Source organism: Acinonyx jubatus, chromosome E2 (genome assembly GCF_027475565.1).
Source record: "Acinonyx jubatus isolate Ajub_Pintada_27869175 chromosome E2, VMU_Ajub_asm_v1.0, whole genome shotgun sequence".
NCBI classification, from domain to species: domain Eukaryota; kingdom Metazoa; phylum Chordata; class Mammalia; order Carnivora; family Felidae; genus Acinonyx; species Acinonyx jubatus.
In genome coordinates this window covers 45,213,272-45,229,874 of record NC_069396.1, presented here as the reverse complement: position 1 = coordinate 45,229,874, position 16,603 = coordinate 45,213,272, and the positions used below count along the sequence as shown (strand labels likewise).

The 16,603-nt window shown below is 38.7% G+C and overlaps 1 protein-coding gene across 6 annotated transcripts in view; it reads right to left on the bottom strand.

The window, feature by feature from the left end:
• The window catches only part of LOC106980266 (zinc finger protein 585A), a 404,538-nt gene that overhangs the window by 108,948 nt on the left and 278,987 nt on the right, over positions 1 to 16,603 (bottom strand). For 3 of the 6 annotated variants that reach the window (XM_027044675.2, XM_015078266.3, XM_015078270.3), the window contains exon 1: positions 387 to 488. The exons of 1 other annotated variant lie outside the window; for it this stretch is intronic. The gene's annotated coding sequence lies outside the window, so the exon portion shown is untranslated. Of the gene's footprint in view, positions 1 to 386; positions 489 to 16,603 lie in introns of those variants that run through there. 2 more of the 6 variants (XM_015078267.3, XM_027044674.2) reach the window with 2 other exon arrangements.

Below are 16,603 nucleotides of genomic sequence, written 5' to 3'. Positions count from 1 at the left end.
AGACATTATTTGAGATAGAGAATGCACTTCTAAATAACTCATGACTGAAAGAAAAAAATTACTAAAACTGAAGAAAAAAACAGTACTTAGATTTGAACAATAAAATGCTACACACCACAGCTTACTAATGCTTAGAAAGCGAGCTCATCTTAGCCCTCACAGAGCCCCATAGCTGACGCCACAGATCAGTCACTGACCACAGATTCCCATCACTGAGCCGACAAATCCCACACTCATCTCAAGATCCCCATCACTGAACCAAGAGACTCCTATCATTGCCCTCACAGCAACGGATGCCACAGACCCAGAAACCACCATCATTCACTCCACGGACAACACACCCGTCACGGACCCCCAGAATCCCTAATCACGACCAACCAAATCACCTCAGAGACCTCTCGGAATTAAACTGCGGAGAAGCTCCAGACATCATCGGCGAAAAAGCATTCGAGGACCGCTTCCGCTTCCGGTTTGACCTTCGGCACCTCCTCTCACGGACAGTCGCTATCGCGCATGCTCTGAGTTACCTTGGAAGCCGCATATGCCAATAGCCAACATGGCGTAGTTTCCGTAAGAGACGCTGTCGGGCCGAGAACATGGCCTCGCCTAATGGTGCCTCTGAGCGCGAGCCGCCATCTTTGAGGCGTGTCCATTCCGTACGGCGGAGGAATAGGCCTCGCGCGCGTTTTCTCAGCGCGAGGCGGGGATTGCAACGTAGAATACAGGGGTGGGGCTCTGGTCGAGGTAGGCTTCTGGGAGGAGGGAGGTCTTGGCTATGGTGTATGGTGCTCTGTGTCATATTTAGAAAAGCTAATTTGCCTTCCGGGATAAACCGCTCGGCTGAGAGTTAATTTTCTGCTGGAAGAAACCACCGGGGATGAGGGGAGCAAGGGAGGAAAAATCACCAAGTTATGAGGACAAACGTCTTATGTGCTACGGCTGAATCCTGGGAGAAATCGGCGGATGAGGGGAGAAGTCACGACAGTACAATCTGATTTTTGGAGACACCCTCGGGGAGAACGTGGAGAGGTCAGAGTGGGAGCCCCGTTTCTGGGCGAAACCACCGGCAACATAGATGTCAGAATGGGCAGTCAGCTGCAGGAAGGGTAGTTTAGCCTTTTGTGGGAGAAACCCCCCCGGGGATATAAGGTGCTAGTCGGTGTCTTCGAGTTCTCTCCTGAGGGATGCCGCCAGGGCAAGACGGCACTTTCCAAAGGGCTGGTGGAGGGAAATGGGGCCTTGAATCCTCATTCATTTCCATTAGTAGCGACAACTACAAAAATAATAGTTTTTAATATCGTCAACGTGTGACGAAAAGCACCTGAGGGAAACTGCTATTTTTGTTTATTTGTAAATTAAAATCTAAGAACGTCATTATTATGTGAATGAAGCCTAAAGTCCACGGGGGTGCTTATGACTGGGAGGTTGTAGAGACACAATTCCTTTCATCTGGCGAATTCCTAAACATTCTTTAAAACCCAGCTAAGTACTGGCTTCTGCCAGGACGTTCTATCTGACAGTGGTAGGGGGTTCTACTGAAAGTCTTTTAGCAGTCGCAGCGGTGGGAAGTGTTTTGAGGGAACCAGACCTAAGCGCTGATGTGGGCGTGCTGGGTGTCTTCAGGCTATTTATGCCCCTCTCTGGGCTTTAGCTTCAAAACTGGGCCAGTTACAGGGTTGGACTGTGCTTTCACCAGCTTGTCTTTCTTCTCCCAAAACTGGTTTAAGGAAAAATCTGTGGAAGTCTATTAGTGAACGCACTTTTTTACCAGAGGCCCAAGAATTACGGTTAATTTTGTTGGTAATATGATTATGTTTACCAGAAGACTTAATCTTTTAGTGATTTATGTGGAAATACTAGCAAAATGTCAGCTTAAAAAACTTCATTGAGGAGGGTAAAAGGATAAAACAAAAATAACAGAATGTTGGTAAATGATGAAAGCAGCTGATAGGTACATGAAGCTCATTATAATGTTCTCATTTCTTTAGTATTTGTGTGAAAATTTCACAGTAAAAATTTAAAAAGGAAATGAATTTAAGAATCATTTACAAGGGCATATTATCAAGAAGAAAGCAGGTGTGTTGATAGTATTAGATTATACAAATTTCAAAGCAAACACTATTAACAGAGATGTTCCATGTTTTAATAAGATGCAGCTACCAAGAGCATACAACACTAATAACATTTATCTAACCATATAGCTCTGAAATATATACAGCAAAAGCTGGTAAAACAGGGAAATTTTGAGGAACTCACAATCACAGTAACTAACATATCTCTCAGAAACAGATCAAATAGAAGAAAAGTAGGTATAAGACTATATTGGGATAACATAGCTAATTTGTTTGATATATATCTACATTTTATTTTTATTTTTAACCAGAAAATTACATTTTTTCAAACATACATGGAACAATCATAAAAATTCTCCGAAAAGTAGGCCATAAAAGACATCACAAAGCCCCCAAACTGATATCACATATGCTGTGTCTCAGACTACAGAAAAATGAAGATAGAAACCAACAACAGACAACAGAATATGTAAAATGTTCCAAATGCATGTACATTAAAATACACACATCTGAATGACCCTTGGGTTAAGGACAACATAATACGGGATGTTGCGAACTATTTAGAATGAAGAGGGAAATGATAGTACTATATACATGAAAAATCTAAGGGATGGACCAAAGTGATATCCAGAAGAAAATCTAACCTAAAATTAGGATGCCAGGAGGACTGAAAACATTAATTAAGCTTTAATTCCATCACATTCTACTAAAGTCCTATTAAATACTCCCAAAGAGGGGCACCTGGGTGGATCATTCAGTTAAGCCTCTGACTCTTGATGAAGGCTCAGATCATGATCTTGTGGTTCGTGGGATTGGATCCCACTGGGCTCCACACTAACAGTGCGGAGCCTGCTTGGGATTCTCTCCCTCTCTGCCCCTCCCCTGCTCACACGCTTGCTCTTCCCCCTCCCCCTTAAAATAAATAAATAAACTTTAAAAAAATACTCCCAAAGAAATTGGGAAGGAGTAATCAATGTGATAAGCAGATGTTAATAAACCAAATAGGAAAAAAAAAACCTACTAGAGATAATAAAACCATGAGCTGGTTCTCTGTAAAAGAGTGAAGTCATTTTTTAAGAAAGATGAAAAAAAAAATAGAGAAGATACACACAAACAACATTAGGAAGAAAGGGGGACATTCCTATAGAGAAAGAATTTGAAAGTCAGGAGAATTCTATGGTTATTTTGAGTAATGACTTTGAAAGCCTCACTGAAATACAAAGCTTTCTATCAAAAAGCATAGAGGAAGAAATTGCCATATGAAGGGAAGCTGGACAGGCCAAAAACCATAAAGAAAATGGTTTTGGCACCATATGAAAAAATCAACCCTAGAAGGATTAATAATTCAAATGTCAAAACATAATTTTAATAAAACTGTTAGTAAAAAAATATCAGCAAATATTTTTTAGACCTTATGGTAATAGATTTCTTAAACAGAACACAAAAGAAATATGAGAGTAATAAATTTGACTATCTTAAAATTAGTACTTCTGTTCCTCAAATGACAGTAAAGAGAATGAAAAGATAAGTTATAAACTGGGACAGATAGAATACAAGCCTATAGGAGACTGGTAGCAGGAGCAACTCCAAATCATTTAGTAAAGCGTAACAAGGGGCACCTGACTGGCTCAGTCGGTGGAGCATACGACATTTGATCTTGGGGTTGTGCGTTCGAGCCTCCCGTTGGGTGTGGAGATTACTTAAAAATAAAATCTTAAAAAAAAGTAAAGCATAACAAACCCAATACATATACAGCAAAAGATACAAAGAGGCATTTCATAGAAGAGGAAACTTATGTAGCCAATACTATGAATATTATAAAACATGAATATTATATGAATCATGTGAGCGTCTAGGGAGTGTCCAGAAAGAACGAACCACAGATACAAAGACTTTTAGGAATATCAAAGAATCCAGTGCAGTGGGAGTAGAGTGAGCCAGGATAAAAATGATAAGGAGATGAGGTCAAAGAGGTGATGAGGGAGCCAGGTTGCCGACCTTGAAGACCATTCTAAGAACGTCAGTTTTTGGGGGCACCTGGGTGGCTCAGTTGGTTAAGTGTCCAACTTCAGCTCAGGTCATGATCTCACAATTTGTGAGTTCGAACCCTGCGTCAGGCTCTGTGCTCAGAGCCTGGAGCCTGCTTCAGATTCTGTGTCTCCCTCTCTCTCTGCCCCATCCCCACTCATGCTCTGTCTCTCTCTGTCTTAAAAATAAAATAAAAAAATGTAAAAAAGAACATCAGGTTTTTTTAATGTTTATTTATTTTTGACAGAGAGAGAGAGAAAGAGAGAGTGAGCATGCAAGCAGGGGAGGGCAGAGAGAGAGGGAGACACAGAATCTGAAGTAGGCTCCAGGCTCTGAGCTGTTAGCACAGAGCCTGACATGGGGCTTGAACTCATGAACTATGAGATCATGACCTGAGCTGAAGTCAGACACTTAACCAACTAAGCTACCCAGGCACCCCCAAGAACATCAGTTTTTACTGTGAATGAGACCCATAGAGGATTTTGAAAAGAGGAGTGACATCATTTAATTAACTTTTTAACAGGATCCCTTTTGCTGCTTTTTATGAGTTGAGGGGAAGAAGACAAGGGAAAAAGCAAGAAGATCAGTTGGGAAGATTCTGCAGTAGCCCAGATTGCCTACTGCTACTTCTACCTCCACTGTGCACAGGTACCACAGCTTGTATTGCTAACAAAGATATGGGATATAGCAGTTAGGACTATGGCCTCTGGTGCATCTTTTTGACACTCAGCAGAATCAGTTCTATGTATGTCTTTATTCTCCACATCATTCTTCTTTGAGCCAAGGGTACCTTACCTTGAGGGGAGTTTCTGGTTAGGAGCTTCAGGAGATGGGTCTCATAATGTAGTAAACCCCGTGAATATAGGGTGTGCAAAATGTGCCAGGCAGCCAGAAGTCATGACTAATGCCCACTACAGTCCATCCCTTTGTTGCCCAACATCAGTATGTACTCTCCCTCCAAACATAAACCAAATAAACAAGCAAATAAACAAAAATGCTCCCTCAAATAATGCAACTGTAACTTGTACAAATCAAAATATGCAGTCTCCAAAAGAGTGAATCCCAGGTAACATTAGTCAATACATCTAACTTCACATTTGGAATTTCTAGGTGATGTTCATTCATTTTCTGGTTCTGTCACGATCCTATTTTGTGGAATAATTGGTTAAGATATGGCGTGCTTTAAGTCAGTTAAGTGTCTGACTTTGGTTCAGGTCATGATCTCGCGGTTCGTGAGTTCAAGTCCCATGTCGGGCTCTGTGCTGACAGCTCAGAGCCTGGAACCTACTTCGGATTCTGTGTCTCCCTCTCTCTCTCTTCCCCTCCCCTGCTCACACTCTGCCTCTCTCTCTCTCCAAAATAAATAAACATAAAAAAAATTTTTTAAGATATAAATAATATGCCCCTTATAAAATAATAGGGGGATGGGTGACAGGTAATAATAAATTTCTAATACATTATGAATCTGTAGAAGACAAAGTATGAAAGAAAATATAGGTAGAGCCAATAACCTTTTTTTTTTTTTTAATGTTTTTATTTCTTTTTGAGACAGAGAGAGACAGAACATGAGCAGGGGAGGGACAGAGAGAGAGGGAGACACAGAATCTGAAGCAGGTTCCAGGCTCTGAGCTGTCAGCACAGAGCCCAACACAGGGCTTGAATTTACAGGCTGTGAGATCATGACCTGAGCCAAAGTCGGAAGCTCAACCGACTGAGCCACCCAGGCGCCCCGAGCCAATAACCTTTTAAAACTACCTGGAAAACCTGTTACCTGCCTTTTGGGTAGCAGGAACCTTATTTCCTTGTGCAAATCAGAATTAATCATTAAATGCTGAACCCTCTTTATATCATGTTACTCAGTGATTTTGAGGACACCAAAATGGCTATGTGGCACTCTCAATTTCGAATTCAATGGAATAAATATGAGGGAATAGCTTCTCCTTGAATATTAAGACCTCACCAGCAAAGCCCATAGATGGTAATTTTTTAAATAGGAGGGAGCAAATATTTTAGTGGTAGATAATTAGGTGTTAATACTAATAGGTGCTATCCCAGTCTCCATTTTGGGTACCCAGACCCTAAAAAAAATGCCACATATTGGTTCTGATGAGACCATGTACTGGATGTGAGGGCAATACCCACCTTTGCAAGGTATGGTCTTCTAGATGGTACTCTTTTTCAGTTTTTAACAGTTTTAGAATAGTAGAGCTCTAAAATGTCTGAGCTTTGTGGGTGATGAGGCACTGAATAAAACCAGCAAATCTCAAGAGCATCAACCCATCGCTTTACTTTTTTCACTATAAAAGAAGCTCTTTGGTCCAAAGTAATGTTATGTGGGAAGCATGATCATGAATAAGGAATTCATAATATCCACAGCTGGCAACAAATTTAATTTCCAAGGAGTATCTACCCCAGTAAGGAGAAAAAAAATCATCACCTCTTTCATAGTGGAAGAAATCTAGCTGACTGGTCAACATGGTGATGACATAATCCTGTTGCTCATGGTTGGATACTATAGCAAACTGACGGTAGTGAGGTAATCCTTAGTAAGGGTAAATCCACATTGTTAATACTGTGAATAACTATATGGTTCATGAACCCAATGAGCAAGCATTGGGGTGGCTGGATGAAGCTAATATCCACAGAGCATGTCATCCTCACCTCTTAATCACAAAACACTTCTACAGAGGTAAGACAAAGAGAAGAGATACAAATATTCTCACTCTCTCGATACATTCCAAAGGGTCCTTCCACATACTTCTTCCCAAATGCACTCGCTATCAGTACTCCCAAGTGTGCTCTTTTCAAGTCATTTATCCTCAAAACTAACCTCTGGATATGAATCAGTGTAGATACCTCATGCTGTCTTTTTTAAATGTAGAACACACATGAGATTTAGCTCTTCCAGTTCTGGCCATTGGGTGAATTTCCCTTCCCAATCAGTCTATAAAACTCCCTATGAGGGGTTGCAAATCTCCAGCAGTATATTTCTAGTGGTTGTCAGCATATCGTGCCATTATCTAGAGATCAGGCTCAACTTTTTGCAACTGGTCATACAGAACTCTTCATGAATCTGTAGCTCTGAGAGAGGCAGAAGTAGCAATGAGAGTACACACACTGGGGGTATGAGACATTTTAGGACTTGCTTGCGCCTGTCCTATTTATAACCCTCCACTTGATGAAATGTTGTTGATCCTGCCTTAATAACATGGTAGACCAGATGACATTCTGCTTATAATATGGACCCAGGTTGCAGTTGTCTGTGTACCATAAATAGGTGTGTAGTCTCTACCAGGGGCCCAATGCAAGGCAAGAGCTATTTCACAAAAAAGGATGATAATTTCTTACCAAAGTGAGTGTGGATCTACTCCAAAATCCTAGGGGCCTCTGCCATAGTGTCTCCTACTTGGGATTTCCACAAACTCCTTCAGCATCCTGATTGGCTACAGACATTCTCAATACCATTGGATCCTTGATTAAGGACCAAGTGGTCAAAGAGCTTGTATTGCAGCCTGGACCATCTGCAAAGCCTTCTCTTTCTCTGAGTCCCACTCAGACCATATAGCCTTATGAAGCACAGAGTAAATAGACCCAACCATGCTGCTCTCCAAAATCCAAAGAAAACAAGCATTGTCCCTCTGTCTTAACAGATATATGGTGGGAAGTTCAGGAACTTTTCTTTCACCTTGGGAGGAGAGATACCCTGACATCTGGCAGCAGAAAGCCCATGAAAATACAAGTCTCTGTGTAATTGGGGCTTTATTTCCTACCACCTTCATTCATTTGTCTTACCAATGCAGCTAAAAAGCTGCTATTTTCTACTCTCCAGGTCTTACTGGCATGCTTGAAACTGGGCAAGGCCTTCACCACCAGAGCTAGATTTTGACTGCTGTACAGGTCAAGTTGGATTTTGTGGTCCATTCAGTGCTAATGGTCCCTGTGGGTCAAATTGAGAGTAGGGTGCAAAATATCAAAATTTTAAAGAAAGACAGAATCAGTATTAATGTTTTCTTTTAGCCTCAGGCTTCAATATGGCTTGGCATGATACTGATATTTTGTTCATGGGGCGTTTGGGTACTAATTTTGAATGAAAAAAATACTGCGTTAAAATATTATTTATTTTGATTACTGATTTTTTTTGGTGTGATTTTACATTTTACACCCGTGGCAAGTATCTCACTTGCCTCATCCTAGTCCCAGCCTAAATTATCATTAATCAACCTTCAGACCCTGCTGCCCTTAACTGTAATCACCTTATTTCTAGCTGTTAATTGTTTTTCTTGGTCTCTGCTGGCCTTTAAATCCAACCAGGCCACAAAAACAGTCCCATAATCTCATTTCCTTAAGGTCTGCTGCTTGCTACCACATCCAATGCCACTTCTTTGTACCAGTCACAGTACTTGGATGCAAACAGAACAACCTACTCTTGCTGATTTTAATCCCAAACAGGATTTGTTAAAAGATACTGAATAACTCACTCTCTCTGTGTATGAGGGCCAGAGAATGAGGCTTGGAGGCTATGTGGTCAGGAATTAAACCATTAGACCCCTCCAAGGAGAACATTTGCTGCTGATGCTGGGCACAGGCACCGCCAGTGCTAGGCACACAGTGCAAGGCTGGTACCACAGAGACCTGCTGTACTTGAATGCTGATAAGGATCAATTCTGCATGGCACCTCATCCCCCAGTGGGAAATGAAAGGGAAATTCGGTATGGAAGTAGAGTGTGGGATGTTGCCCAAGAAAGGGGGGTGTGAGTAAAAAAAAGCCACAATTACTGCCCAGGGATCTGGGGACATGGCATAAGACAAATTACACTTCACACTAAGGATGGCAGAGCAGAAATAGTGGAGCCTGGGACACAGATGACATCGTGGTTATGTTGTTCCAGCCTGGGGTGTCTCTCCGCAGATTTTTTTTTGTTATATAAGAAAAGTTGCCCTGGTTTATAGTTTGTAGCAGATGAAGGTATTCTTAATTGATGGTTGACCAAGAGGAAGCCATTCTGAGGAGGTAAGAAGAAAGCAGAAACCTGCTTGAGGGACCAAATTATAAAGATACTGTGAGTGAGGAATATATCAGATAAATGGACAAGTGTGAATGAACATGAAACCACAAGTGCAAGAATAGTAAACAAGAGAAACCAGGAAGAACTCATACAAGAAATAATAAACATAGAAATTTATGAAATACTGGGGAGTCTTCGTGGCCCAGATGGTTAACTGACTGACTCTTGATTTTGGCTCAGGTCATGATCTCATGGCTCGTGAGTTTGAGCACCGTTTTGGGCTTTGTGCTGAGAGCATGGAGCCTGCTTGGGATTCTCTCTCTCCCTCCCTCTCTGCCCCCCATACTCCCGCCCCTGCTGCTTGTGTGCCCTCTCTTTCTTTTGAATACATTACTGAACATTCATGAAGGTCAGGGATTCTCAGTTAGGGTGACACCAATCCAAGAATGAGGAGCTGGACATTTGTGGGACAACTGCTGCCATTAAATGTGGGGAGCCCACAAATGCTGATGTCCTGAAATGCAAAAAACATTCTTGTAAAATGAAGAATTGTCCCACACCACCACAGTTTTCTAATATCCTGCTGGATATTTAAATAGGTGAAAACCTGCTAATGATTACCTGAGCCTATAGCCTATTTTACATATAAACACAGTGGTTTTTTTTTTTTACATGGTTTCAATACATACTAAATTTTCTAGGTATGTAACAACCAAGGCAGTTGAGGCAAAATTGCACTTTCTATTCAGAACTTTATCATGAGCTTTGTCGTTTTGGAAAAATCACATTAACGGTGGCAACACTGCTTACAGTATTTACATCACCAACATATGTGTAGAAGTCTGCATTTGTAGCTGTAATGTTTATGGTAAGTGTATATACAGGTGTAACAATATGTTAGTTGTCTTGGGCATTTTTGTATTACAATTTTCTTTCCATTAATGTTCCTATTGATGTCAAGTTAGGGCATTATATTGAGTTTTAAAAAATTATGAATGGTGAGGGATTATACTACCTGTGAACTTAATTTTAGGAAAGAGTTGTAATAAAATATTTGTTGCGAAAAGGAGACTGTGTGTCATTTGAGAATCTGCACTTGAAAAAGATCAATAGCTTATAAATAAGTTAATTTTAAAAATAGTACAAGAGAAAATATTGTCAACTCATAGAAGGCAAGAAGGGAATAAATGAAACAAGAAACATGTTAAAGGAAAAACAAAACAAGATGGCAGAAATAATTCAAATATCATACTTAACAATAAATACAAAGAGATTAACCTCACTTATTAAAAGACAGAGATTAGGGGCGACTGGGTGGCTCAGTCATTTGAGCGTCCAACTCTTGATATTGGCTCAGGTCATGATCCTGGGGTGGTGGGATTGAGCCCCACATCCATGAAGCCACTTAAGTCAGTCTCTCTCTCTCTCCCCACCCCCACTCTCCCTCCCTTGCCCCTCCCCCAGTCACGTGCGCACGTGTACACTCTCTCTCTCAAAAAATAAATAAATCATCTTAAAAAAATAAAAGAGATTATAGAAAAGGTGACAAAACAAAACTAGGTATATAGTATTTATAAAAGATAAACATTAAGAGCAGATTGAAAGAAAAATAAAGACTGAAAGTAAAGGAAAAAATGTCCTATGCAAAAAAAATACTCCACCATAAAGATTTAATAGTGAAGAACGTGTATGGCTTTAATATAGTCTCAAGGTATGTAAAGCACAACTTGAGGGAATTACAAGGGGAAAAATTAACAAGTCTACAATCATAGATTTTTTTTAACATAAGTCCATAAACTGATAGATTAATTAGAAACAGTAAGAATACATTAAAATTTAACACAACTATCTTGATTTATAAGCTATATTTTGAAAGCTTCTCTGCAAAAATACTTTTTTATACTTCTTCACAAGCAGAAACATAGTATTTCTCCGAAATTGCCCATACTCCAGAGATTAAATATCGTATGGCCCACCTGCTAGACTACAAGATAATTAAATTGGAATAAATAAATAAATAAAGCACATATGTTTGGAGACTCAGAACAATCTTAAAATTTTAATAGCTTAAAAAGCAATTGTAAAGGAAATCAGAAAACATTTAAAACTAAAAAGAACTTTATGTCAAAATGGACATCTAAAATTAATAGCTTCAAATACATTAACTACAAAACAAGTTGAAAATAAAGCATTTTTCTATTCAAATAGTTTTTAAAAAGGAAACTCAAAGAAAGAAGAAATGAAATAATAAACATCAGATGTTAATGAAATAAATGTATCATTTGTAACAATGCAAACTGGGTTTTTTTTTAAATTTTTTTTTTTTTTACGTTTATTTATTTTTGAGACAGAGAGAGGCAGAGCATGAACGGGGGAGGGTCAGAGAGAGGGAGACACAGAATCTGAAACAGGCTCCAGGCTCTGAGCTGTCAGCACAGAGCCTGACGCGGGGCTCAAACTCACGGACCGCGAGATCATGACCTGAGCCGAAGTCGGCCGCTTAACCGACTGAGCCACCCAGGCGCCCCATTTTTTTTTTTTTTTTTGCAAACTGGTTTTGAGGGAAAAAATAAACAAAACTTTAATATAATTCATCAAGCAAAAGGAAAGCTATAAAAATTAGGACTATCAGAGATTTAACTAACTGTAGATAGTTACGGGAGGTATTAAGAATCAGTAAATGGAGGGGTGCCTGGGTGGCTCAGTCAGTTGAGTGTCCAGCTCTTGATTTTGGCTCAGGTCATGATCTCACAGTCATGGCATTGAGCCCCTGGTGGGGCTCTGTGCTGGGCATGGAGCCTATTTGGGATTCTCTTTCTCCCTCTCCTTCTGCCTGCTTCACCCTCAAAAAAAATCAGTAAATGGATTTAATGCTAATGTTTTAAATACCTAAATTAAATGACCAACTTTTTAAAAGTATCAAAAGTTTCTCGAGAAGAAACAAAATCTCAATAGGCCACTAGCCATTGAAGAAAAGTAATAGTAGTTTAAGAACTCTCCAGCCAAACATACCTTGCATAAATGGTAAGGTTGGTTTTTTTAGTTTTATTTTTAAGTAATCTCTATACCTAATCTAGTGTTTGAACCCACCCCACAACCCTGAGGTCAAGAGTCGCACACTCCACCAACTGAGCCAGCCAGGTGCCCTGATCGTAAGTAAGCTTTTAACCTCCAAGGAAAAGACACTTTCAAATCTTACAAAAATTGTTTCAGTGACTACAAAGAGAAAGCTACTGAATGCACTTTGAGATTACTATAACCATAACAGATACACAAAGAAAACCCAAGGAACAGAAAATTATACACTGATCTCATTTATTATCATATATGCAAAAATCCTAGATAAAATATTAAGAAATAAATTATAGCTGTGAGTTAAAAGAAGGCATACTGTGACAAGGTAGTCTTTATTCCAGAAATGCAAAGATAAATTTAATATCAGGAAATATATCAGCTGAACAAACTACACTATCAGATGAATGAAGACAAATCATGTATTTCAGCAAAAGGAGCAAAAATGGTTGATAAAATTCAAAATTACTTCATGATAAGAGCGGGGAAAGTTACCCCTTTTGGGTAACTAGAAATAGGGGACAACTTGTTAATTTCATAAAAGCTTAATAAAACCCATTGGAAACATCTTCCTTAATAAGAAAACTCTAGAAGGCACACCAGTAGACATAGAAAAAACATTTGAAACTAGTATTACACTGTATGTTAACTAATGAATTTAAATTAAAACTTTTAAAAAAGAATTTGATAATGTTAAATGCGACTTCCTAATTTGAAAACAAAACAAAAAATTTACCCAACCTGATATAGAAGAGAACATTTTAAACCTGGTAAAATATTTCTAACAACAACCCAAAATGTATTACATACTTTAGGATGAAATACTAGAGGTATTTTTTTTAAGTTTTATTTTATTTACTTTGAGAGAGAGAGAGCGAGCAAGTGAGCTGGGAGGGGCCTGGAGAGGGAGAAGGAGAGAGAGAGAATCCCAAGCAGGCTCCACAAAAATGCCAGCGGGGAGCCTGACGTGGGGCTCTAACTCACGAACAGTGAAATCATGACCTGAGCCAAAAGCTAGAGTTAGACGCTTAACCGACTGAGCCACCCAGGTGCCCCAGAGGCATTCACATTAAGTCTGGACACGACAAGTATGGCCCTTAACAGAGCCCACATTCAACTGGAAGTTCTAGTTAAGTGCTAGACTAGGCTAACTTTAAGACCACCAAATTATTCCAGATTAGACAGAAACACTCCCCAGTTCATTTTTTGAAAATAAGCGTTAGTCCTAAATTGTGATAAAAATAAGTCTTGAAATAGGAAGAAAATCCACATTTACACACCAATTTCTCTTATGTATAAAGATGCAGGGGCACCTGGGTGGCTCAGTCCGTTAAGCATCCGACTTCAGCTCAGGTCATGATCTCATAGTTCATGAGTTCCAGCCCTGAGTTGGGCTCTGTGCTGACAGCTCAGTGCCTGGAGCCTGCTTCAGATTCTGTGTCTCCCTCTCTCTGCCCCTCTCCCACTCATGCTCTGTCTCTGTCTCTTTCTCTCTCTCAAAAATAAATAAAACATTAAAAAAAAAAAGATGCAAAAATTCTAAATGTTATCACATGATGTATAAGTTATTAAAATAACTCATCTAAAAAAATAACTCATCTATGGAGAGGCAGAAAGTTGTAATTTCACATTTTCTTAATGTAGAACTCTGATTACTATATTCTTTCTCAGTTCTTTGTCTACTAGATATATGTATATGTTATATGGATGGGTGTTATAACATATATGTTATTACACACACACATAACTTATTTTTGTTCAGTCTTGGCTGAAGCTTGAGTTGTAAAATATGAGCTTGTAAAAAAGAGTCAGTATTGTCAGCAACAAAATTCTGAGCAGAGCAGCAATTTATAAACATTTTTTGCAAAAGCTAGAGACTAAGAATATTAAAATATTGAACTGGAGATAGACAAAAACAAAAAAAGAACTCTAGTTATCAGATTATCAGATATATATATACCCCAGTTATCAGATGATTGTATTCTCCAAACTTTCTGGTGTACTTCTCTACTTAAAGTACCTTGGTTTGTGAGTATAATTTGTCCTGGAAACATGCTTGTAATCCAAAGCACTTGTATATCAAAGTGAATTTCATGAACCATTGGCTCAGTTGTGATCATGTGACATTTGGCATCATGTACTACTTGTATTGCAAGACCGCTCACTTATCAAGTTAAAATTTATTAGAAATGTTTGCTCATCTTGCAGAACACTCGCAGACCAAGTTACTCACAATCCAAGGTTTTACTGCACTGTGATAACATGGGTGAACATTCTCTTGTACACACCTGATCTCCAACAGTTCAGTGTTATTTGCTTAGCAAGAGAGCTGTCAGTCTCCAAGGCTTGCTAACTAGCTGCCTTCTGCAATGGAACCGACCATAACCCAAGTTATAAATAGCTGGATTTTCCTAGATATGCAGAAAGGTTTCACATTTATTATATCCTCAACTTTGCCCTTCAATCAAAATGTTAAAAATTAAATAACTCTGTAATAGTCTTTGTCTTAAAACTTAACACATGGGATATTTAGCTTTCATATTATAGCAAAATAGAATTTCTGTTGTAATAAAGTGTACTTATTTAATATCAGGAAATGATTTATTATTCAATAAGGTAAAGGATAAAAATTATTATGATTATCCCCAAAAGGCATATGATAAAAACTGAGTTGTCCTTTCTAATAAAATTCATATAAAGATAAAAAGGCCACCCTTTACTATGATCAAAGCTGTCTACCAAACCCCACAGGCAATATGCTACTCATTGAAATGCTGAAGCCATTTCCATTTACATCAGAAAAGAGATGAGGACGAGTACACTTATTGCAGCTATTAAACATGGCTTTAGAAATGTAAAGCAATCGATAGGTCTAAAAAATAACTGATGTAGGGGCACTTGGGTGGCTCAGTCGGTTAAGCACCTGACTTCGGCTCAGGTCATGATCTTGCGGTTTGTGAGTTTGACCCCCGCATGGGACTCTGTGCTGACAGCTCAGAGCCTGGAGCCTGCTTCAAATTCTGTGTCTCCCCCTCTCTGTGCTCCTCCCATGCTCATGCTCTGTCTCTCTCTGTCTCTCAATAATAAATAAATGTTAAAAAAAAATTTAAAAAAATACCTGATGTAAACAATGGAAAGGAAGAGTCAGAATTATTTCTATTTAAATCATATATTTGCACATCTGTATAAACCAAGACACTTTAGGAAAATATTCTTTGGTATGATGACTAAATATAAGATACATATATATTTAAGGAGAGCACTTGTTGGGATGAGCAGTGGGTATTATATGTAAATGATGAATTAGTAAATTCTCCTGAAACCATTATTATACTATATGTTAACTAACTTGGATTTAAATAAAGTAAAAAAAAAAAGATACAGATATAAAAATTAACACTTTTCTATATAAGCTATAATCAGTTAAAATGAATTATATATATCTATATATCTATATCTATATATCTATATATATTTAGTTTCAAAGTCATGAAACACAAGTTCTGAACAAGAAAGCAATGAGATCATATGAAATATTACAAAATTTTACTAAAGGGAATATAATAAGATCTGAAAAATCAGTGTGAAAGACCGTGTTTCTTTTTTTTTTTTAAGTTTATTTATTTATTTTGAGAGAGAGAGAGAGAGCGCCAGGGAGGGGCTGAGAGAAGGAGAGAGATCCCAAGCAAGCTCTGCACCATCAGTACAGAGCCTGATGTGGGACTCGAACCTGCGAACCATGAGATCATGACCTGAGTGGAAATCAAGAGTTGGACACTTAACCAATGCCCCAGCCATGTTTCTTGTTGGAAAGATTTAATAGAATAAAAATTCAAATAGGGGCGCCTGGGTGGCTCAGTCGGTTAACCATCTGACTTTGGATCAGATCATGTCATGATCTCACTGTTCATGAGTTCAAGCCCTGTATCAGGCTCTCTGCTGTCAGCACAGAGCCCACTTCAGATCCTCTGCCTCCCTCTCTCTCTGCCCCTCCTGTGCACATGTGCTCACTCTCTCTCTCTCGAAAATAAATGAACATTTAAGAAAAATAAAAATTCAATTAATAATATAAATAGTTGATATAATTCTAAGCAATAGAAGAACAAATACCTGAGATTAGGCACAAAAAGAAAAAAAGCATGGTGGGAGCTTGGATTACCATATTTAAAAATATTGTATATTCTTAAAAATATTGTATATTCTAGTTACTGTAATACTTCAAAATTTAAATTGTGCAAATAAACATTACACATTGCAACTCTTTAGACTATATAAATATACAACAAATGAGTCCAGAAGATGGGGCTAGATCATGTCTTTTGAAAATTGTGTTTTCTTAGATTTGAGATATAACAGACCCTAGATATATCATTAATTGAAAGCAGGTTAGATGGGCTAAATGGGTGATGGGTATTAAGGAGAGAC